The sequence below is a fragment of the Sardina pilchardus genome, chromosome 15, assembly GCF_963854185.1.
Source record: "Sardina pilchardus chromosome 15, fSarPil1.1, whole genome shotgun sequence".
Lineage (NCBI taxonomy): Eukaryota > Metazoa > Chordata > Actinopteri > Clupeiformes > Clupeidae > Sardina > Sardina pilchardus.
Window position 1 is genome coordinate 9650169 of NC_085008.1, and position 8415 is coordinate 9658583.

Sequence of the window (8415 nt, forward strand, 5' to 3'; positions counted from 1 at the left end):
GGCTCTGCTCGCTAAGTGCAAGCGTCGCTGCGGCTGCATGTAAATACACTACGGCGCAGAGCCGGGGGGGAGGTGTGTGTGTGTGTGTGTGTGTGGGTGGGGGGGGTGTCGAGCACCCGGGAAGAGAAGGGTGGTGTGAAGAGAGGTGCAATTTGCCTGAGCGCGGCCACAAGTGCCTCTCCGCACCTCCCTCTCCCCCTCCCCCCGGGCTCCTCGCCTCTCACTGACCCACCAAGTGGCCATTTGGCTCCTGTTTGCTTGTTATGACAGCAAAATGCATTAGGGGCCGCACTGATATTGTGCATGTGTGTACGTGTGTGTGTGTGTGTGTGTGTGTGTGTGGAAGGGGAGGAGTGGGGGCTCTATCAAGAGCAAAAAAAAAAAAAGATGTTTTTGAGAAGGATTGAGGATGAAATAAGCGAGAGAGGGAGATGGAGAGATGGAGAGATGGCGGGGCCGGTTCCTCTCCTTCCTCTCCGCTCTGCGGTGCTCGTGTCAGCCCCAGCCCCAGCCTGCTCCGACTGGTTTAGTGTAAGAGTATTTCGCTGTCTCCGGGGACTGGGTAAGTCTGAGAGGATTAAGTGGATGGCATATCAGTACAAAATTCAGATCAAAAGGCTAAGTTGGGGCAACGGGAAGGTTGCAGCCCTGTAGACCAAAGGGATTTCAAAGCCTCGGCGTGGAACAGAAACCCCTTTTCTATCAGCAGCCACCCATCGTGTCGAGGTTGGGACCGTGAAAGTGGCCATATAGATAGGGCTTTGTTTTAAGGCTCGCGGAAATGTGTGCAAGGGGAAGGTCCAGCGACACCAGCGTCCTTAAAGTGGTCATTATATTACTCTGGCGATAGATCAGTGCACTAGCCCATGAACCCACAGCCTTGTCTGTCCCCTAGGGCTAACTTTAATTTGAACTCCACAAAGACACTTTTCTTTTCAGAATTTTATCTTTGGCGTACAGTGTATGCTATGTGCTTTCGAGGACTGAGAATGAGACCATATTTGGACGGTTGAGATTTTGAGGTCGGCAGGTACGTTTTTTTTGAATGGCCAACTGAAACAAACCAACTCTTTTTTTAATTATTTATTATATAGAACTGGAAGAATTTAGCTACTAGAGAGTGGCATTTCAGCTTGTTAAAAGTGATTAATGGAACTGCCCGACTAAGACACAGTCCCCTCCGGACAATGTTGTTTCTATACGGCTGACCTGCAGGTCACCTGGGGGCTACCCATAATCCCCTTGTTAACGCCAAGGACAGGAAGTGAAAGTTCACTTTTTTTTGGTCAAAGCTTTTTTTTTTTTTTTTTGACTGGGCTTCCTCTGTTTGCATGACTTGCAGAGGAAGCGGTTTAAACTGCTCCGAGACAAAAAAAACGGGACGAGGCTGTTCAGCCTGACTGCCCCTGAGCTGGAGAGAGAGAGAAAGAAAAAGAGAAAGAAAGAAAGAGAGAGAGAGAGGGGGCCGGCCACCTCCCCGAACCTGCCAGTCCAGCCATCGCAGGGCTACACTGGAACGTGACAGACAAAAACACAGCAGCTGGCAGACTATCTGCATTTTTTTGTGGCTAAATTATTCTTTTGTGGTTGTTCATAAAGGCCGCACTAAAAATAAACTACACATACCACAGGATAGGATAGCAGCCTCTTCAAGAACCAAAACATACAGTTCAATTAGGAAGCTACTGTGTGATAGCCTGGAAGTGGGTAAGTGTGTGTCACCATGAAACAATGGCGTGTGGCCACAATCTCATCTCAATTAGAAAAGACAAACATTTGTTTGCGGCTAATTTCATAGGGCAATATACATCCTGCACCTGACTGGATTTGTTGAAGAGGGGCGTGTGAGTGTTTGTGTATGTTTGTGTTTGGATGGAAATGGAGATGGAGATGGTGTGTGTGTGTGTGTGTGTGTGTGTGTGTGTGTGTGTGTTGGGAGGGTGGGGGTGGGGGGTCGGTGAGTGCAAAACACACCAGGATCCAGTTGGCCTTGGACTTGTTTCAGCGCAGGATTAAAATGTTTATCAATTATCGCTCCCATCAGGGCGAGCTCTCCACTCCTCGCCTGCTAATTGAATCATTAAATAATTTTGCCTCCTCAGGAGACTCAGGCGGCGCTAGCAAAACAGTGTCATCCCAGGGCCCTTCGGCAAGCCAGACGCGCACTGCCAGATATGTTTATTAATTTTCACAACCACCCCACCCCCCACAACACACACACACACACACACACACACACACACACAGACAAACACACACATCCCCCCCACAGTGTTTGGAAGGAGCACAGAAAGCTGTCATCCCCATCGCTTGGTGGCTCATGTGCCTATCTCGGCTGGAAATCTCTCCATTATCAACAGCAGAGGAGTCAACGCAGCACCAGCGTGAGAGAGAGAGACGGACGGGGGAGAAAAGAGCTCCCCGCGGAGCAAATGCGCTGCACAGCCCAGCGAGTGTGTGTGTGTGTGTGTGTGTGTGTGTGTGTGTGTGTGCGCTGGTGGTGCTGTGGTGTGGCGCGGTGCGATGGAGTGGAGGGGAGCTGGAGGAAGAGAGAGACATAACAAAACAAATGTTTTTTATTGAATTGTCATCGCTGGAACAATGTCTTTTTTTCTTTTCTTAAAACCGGCACTCGAGGGGGGGCCGCAAAGGTGGAAGAAGAGGCCCCATGCCACCCCCTTGTTTGCTTGCAGTTTGTCGGCGAGTGTTTATGGTTGCGCTCGGCCTTAAAATGCTCCAACGCTCGCAGCACCGCGGTGTCCTGGCACTCTCGCTAACTTGGCATGCTACGTGAAAAAACATCGCACACAAAACAGGCTGTCATAAAAGGCCACGACTGTCATGTAAACACCCGCACACAAACACACACACTCTCTCTCTCTCTCTCTCTCTCTCTCTCTCCCTCTCTCTCTTTCAGCAAACAACACAAGCACCTTTTGTGCCTGCGGCTATTTCCTCTGAATGCTGACATCACACAATAAAAACAGACAGGGGGGGTGAGGCGACCCTCCAGCATCTTTCGTAAATAAATCAAAATGTATCTGGGCCGCGGCCCTGTTTGTACTGTACGTGGAGAGGGCCACTCACGCTCAGGGCTCCAATGCAAATGGCTGCCGGCGACCCCGCGCGCTCTACTTCCACATCCTATAGGCGCTAATTGTCTAATTTGACTCTGATTGCCCGAGGACCTCCAGCGGAGGAGGATCAGTGCGGCGTGTAGCGTGGAGAGGAGCGCTGGGGCTTAATGAAGGGCTTTTCACCGTGTGTGTGTGTGTGTGTGTGTGTGTGTGTGTGTGCGTGTGTGTGTGTGTGCATGTGTGTGTGTGCGTGTGTGTGTGTGTGTGTGTGTGTGTGTGTGTGTGTGTGTGTGTGTGTGTGTGTGTGCGTGTGTGTGTGTGTGTGCGTGCGTGTGTGCGTGTGTGTCTCTGTGTGCATGTGTGTGTGAGTGTGTGTGTGTGTGTGTGTGTGTGCGTGCGTGTGTGTGTGTGCGTGTGTGTGTGTGTGTGTGCGTGTGTGTGTGCATGTGTGTGTGCGTGTGTGTGTGTGTGTGCATGTGTGTGTGTGTGTGCATGTGTGTGTGTGTGCGTGTGTGTGTGCGTGTGTGCCTGTGCATGTGCCTCACTCTGCTACTGGCAAGCCCCAATTAATCCCCCCATCTCCCCCCCCCCCCCCCCCCCCTCAATCAGCTGTGACGGTCCCCCTGCCTGCACAACCCACAATGAGGAAGATGAAGATGATGACGATGGAGACGATAAGGAAGAGTATCTGCCTTTCCTCCAGGCTAGACGAGTGAATGCCTTTCCCCCAATCAGCACTGGGGTGTGGAGGGCCTGTCAGCACGCCAGTATTGCGGCGAGGATTGCTGTGGCCACTCATCCAGTCCAGCTGCTCCATGGGCCAGTCAAGCAAGACGGGCCAGAGGACTCGGCACCCACCGACCTCCACCGCAAGACTCCACCGCAAGGACCCCCATCGCGACTCTTCTGGACTGAGCCACACTCAAAAATACTCACAACAAACAGAAGACGACATCTCTCTATTCAAATATGCTCATTATGTGAAATGAAATGGACTGAAGGCATAGATTTCCTGTCAGCACTGTGGTGAATCATTAAAAAACAGGCACTTCATGAAATTACGCTCTCAATTACTCTCTTAGGGGAGTCCATCTTAAGACAGTAAGGGTTTGAGATATCGAGGCATGTCACGAGACTGCGTACACAAAGGCGAGAAAGTGACAGGGGTTTGAAGCAAGCTGAACTCATTCCTTCATGTTACCTCAACCTACTACTGAGGGTCTCTCTCTCTCTCTCTCTCTCTCTCTCTAGAGGGTAGATGTTGTCACCTCAACCTTAGCTATAAAGGGTAGATGTTGTCAGGTCCAAAGCCGTACGAAGCATGTTGTCTTTTCCACACTGTGTTGTCTTTAAGGATCAGAGGCCAGACATACAGAGAATACCTGACTTCACAAACCTCCCATCACGAGTGTGTGAAATTCGCGGGGGTTTCGTCTCGGATCCAATTCGTCACTGCCCGATCACTCCATGTTCCGGGATGTCCTGTAGTTATGTTATTCAATTATTTTTCTCCTTTAATGTGCTTCCAGTGCATCAATATTTAGTCAACCAATGTAATTGCTACTCATAAAATAGCTGCTCTCGTTGTATGAGAATCAAAGGGGAGATATGCTCTCCCCAGGCAGGTTAAAGATTTGCATTTTTTCTCTCTCTCTTAAGGCTACATCTGCAATTTGACACACAACAGTTAAGGCCTGCTGAATCTAGGATTTTCAACCCAGTCAAGGGGACTTGCGGAAATGGAAGATAGAAATACAATGTATAATTGAGATAGAAACCATTTCCACAACACACATCACTTACTGTAAAAATACTAATCTGAAAATGACTGGCATGCAACCGCCATCTAATTTTCTGAATAAATAGATGACATACGTGGAAAGTAAAACAATTTGTCCACCACTCTATTCTGAGGCACACGGTGTACAGATCCTCAATCAAAGCACACTTGGTATGGAAAAGCTGTAGTGTACTGTGGAGCATTTGGCTTGCACTGTACCAGGGTGTGAAAAATAGCTCAATAATTGAGTGTAAGAGGGTAAAAATAGCACACTGGCCATGTGGCGGTTAAATTGGGACTGTGCGCAGCTCCTGAATACAGAGATTAAAACAATCACGGGGAAATTGCTTCAGTATATTCATGGAGGAGCTTTGACAGCGGCCATGGCACACAGTGGCAATGTGAAAAAAGGCTCTGAGAGGGAGAGAGAGCGAGAGAGAGTGCCTCAATCCCATCTACACCTCACTCTTTTCAGCTGGGCTCTACTGATATTCCCAACCAATCATCGGATGGATTCATTCACAGACAAATACTAAAGGCACTTAGGAAAGATGTTACAGCATTATGATAGTAGGTTAAAAATCACACATATACACAATACTGTCTTTGTTCCTCTATCTCGCTCCCTGTCCCCCTCTCTCTCTCACACACACACACACACACACACACACACACAAATACTCAACACAAAGAAATTACATCTCGAAACAAATTTTGAAAGTCAACCGGCATTTTGACACGCTTTTGACAACCTGCATCTCCACACTGCAGTAATTCATCTGGTACGGCATGCCTGCACTGCTTTCATCGCGGGAGACAAGTGCTAATTTAAGCGCGAGAGAAAGAAAAAAAGAGAAAGAAAGAAATAAAGAAAGAAAGAGTGAGTGAGAGAGAGAGAGAGAGAGAGAAAGAGGGAGCGCGCGAGGGAGAGAGAGCGAGTGAGGGTGTTTTTTAAGAAGGCACCTCGGCCACGGGGACTTGCTTTGGCGAAGAAAAGGATCGCTGTCTGGCGGGGAGCTCAGGTAGTCTCTGCCGGTCTCGAGCTGGCAGTTCAGTGCCAAGAAACCTAATCCTATTAATAAAAGAAAAATCAAAGCAAACATGACAGTGCTAACCTCTGTGCGCTCCCCTGCCTCCGACCCAGCCGGCAGAGGAATCTTAAGAGCCAGCCGCGGGCAAGCCGTGGCAGCGGGGCCCTCGCAAAGTTAGCGTGCAGCGCAGAGCCCAGAGGAGCGGCAGGGTGGGGCGGGGGGAGAGTGGGGGTGGGGGGGGGAGAGTGGCCCAGGCGCAGGTGGGAAGCACACATGCAACGCCCACACCGTTTTATTTTTTTTTATTTTTTTTGGCATTCTCAGTAACTTACACCTAAACACACACACACACACACACACACACACACGCAAATACACATACACATACACGCACACACGCACAAACGCATGCACTCACACACGTACACACATGTGCTCACACACATACAGACACACATACAGACACACCTCACACCCTCTGCACACATTTCCATACAAACAGCATATTGGATATATCAGATATATACTGTACATATACAAGACATAGGCACACACAACACACACATGCACACCCTCTACCCACAACACACACACACACACACACACACACATGTATGCATGTACAGTGTGTCACTCATACAGAATCATACACACACATTTACACACATACTGCATACACACACAGGTTGACCCTCTTGTGTGGGGAAACTCCATATCTGTTGTATAGCCATGTTTTCCCATGCTCTTTAAGACATGGCTCTAGAGTGGATGAATGCTATCTCAGCTTACTCTCTAAATTTTAGACACACAATTAGGTAATGGTTGGTAAGGCTTGACATCAATGACAACCCTGTCTGTGGAAGAATGAGCCGCAATGGAGAACATTTGGAGAGATAAGACATTCGCCCCCCCGGATAACGTTGACTGCTATCTGCTGCCGATTTGTGCAATATTTTTCTCCAGATATAATTGCTTATCTTAGTCTTTTCACTGTATTTGCAAAGCCAGGCGGAAGGGGGGGGGATAGAGGAATTGTCTTCAGAGTTTCACCTCTTGGGTAGGAAAGATGACATTCACCGACTGAGGTGCTAGTGGAAGGTCACGAAGGCAGAGCTGTGTTTAAATAGGCCCACCACCTAAAGGAACAAAATGGGTCCTTTTGCTATTTGCTATGGAATTCCTAGTATTCTGAGTCAAACAGTTTTAATTCATCTCTTTTAAACATGGAAAACGTATGAAGTGGCATTCATTGTTTTCTCATCTAACAACAGGCAATTCATCTCATATTAAACACAGTTGTCATTTTTTTGGTGCAATTTTAATGAAAATTAGGTGCCGCTAGGAAATAAAAACATCAACCAATTTTTCTTTGTCCTGCAGTTGCAGATGGTGTCATTTCCCAAATAAGTGTCGAAACACGGTTCATAAAATTGGCTCCGTGGTAAAGACATCTCAACGGCCTGTTCCAACAAAGCAAACACAAGTACTGTAGAGCACTCTCAGGCCAGCCTGAATGAAAGGAAACGTCTGCATTCTCTCATGTTGTGGAAAATAAAGGCCCCACAACATTTAGATGAGGGGGCAAAAGACAAATCAAATGAGTGAGTTGTTTAGCTAGGATTAGCGCTCGTTATACCCCCGCTGAATGACAATATGGCTGCCGGGCAGCCATGTTTTCAACTCTTGCCCTTGTCGAGTCTTTCCCACTCTTTTGATGACTCACCACAAACATTTGGTTTGATTTTGTCCTGTCTCCCCACTTTCTCCCCCCACCTTCACTGGCAACATTAAAAAGAAGTGCAAAGCCAAAGGGAAGCGAAGCTTAAATCTGCCCCCCCCCCACCCCTCCTTTCAGGGGCCCTGAGTCCTTGTTTTCACTGAGGGGGGACACCTGCTAGAGAACACACTCGGCTGGACCCAAATGAAAGGCATGCAAAGCGTTCCGTGGACGGCCATGAAAATTGCCTTTTGTCTTATCTAATGAATATATCCTTATGTTTGGGGGGGGGGGGGGCGCAGTGGTAGGTGCCTGAAGGGGGTGGAATTTGAACTGGGGAGTGGGATGATGGGGGGGGGGGGGGGGCTGAACTGTCCTGCATATGAATGGGGGTGGAAGGAGGGAAGTGTGCCTTTGAAAACGAGTCTGCATATGGGGGGATCCTCCCTGTGCACTGAAGGAAGTGGTAATTAATGTATAGTGAGTGAGTCTGAAAGCAGCCCTGAATGGGAGGGAACCCCCAAACAATGGAGGAGCTTTTAAAGCCAAGGGAGGGAGATGGAGAGGAGGGTGTGTGTGTGTGTGTGCGTGCATGTGTGTGTGTGTGTGTGTGTGTGTGTGTGTGAGTGAGAGAGAGAGAGAGAAAGAGAGAAAGAGGGAGAGAACGAGCGAGAGAGAAAGAAAGTGAAAGAGAAAAGGAATGATCAGACTGAGAGGGAAAGAAAGAGTGAGAGGACAGGCTACGGGAGAGTGCAAGAGAGGCAGAGGAGTAGAAGGACAAGAAGAGCAAGAGAGACAAAGTATGTGTTT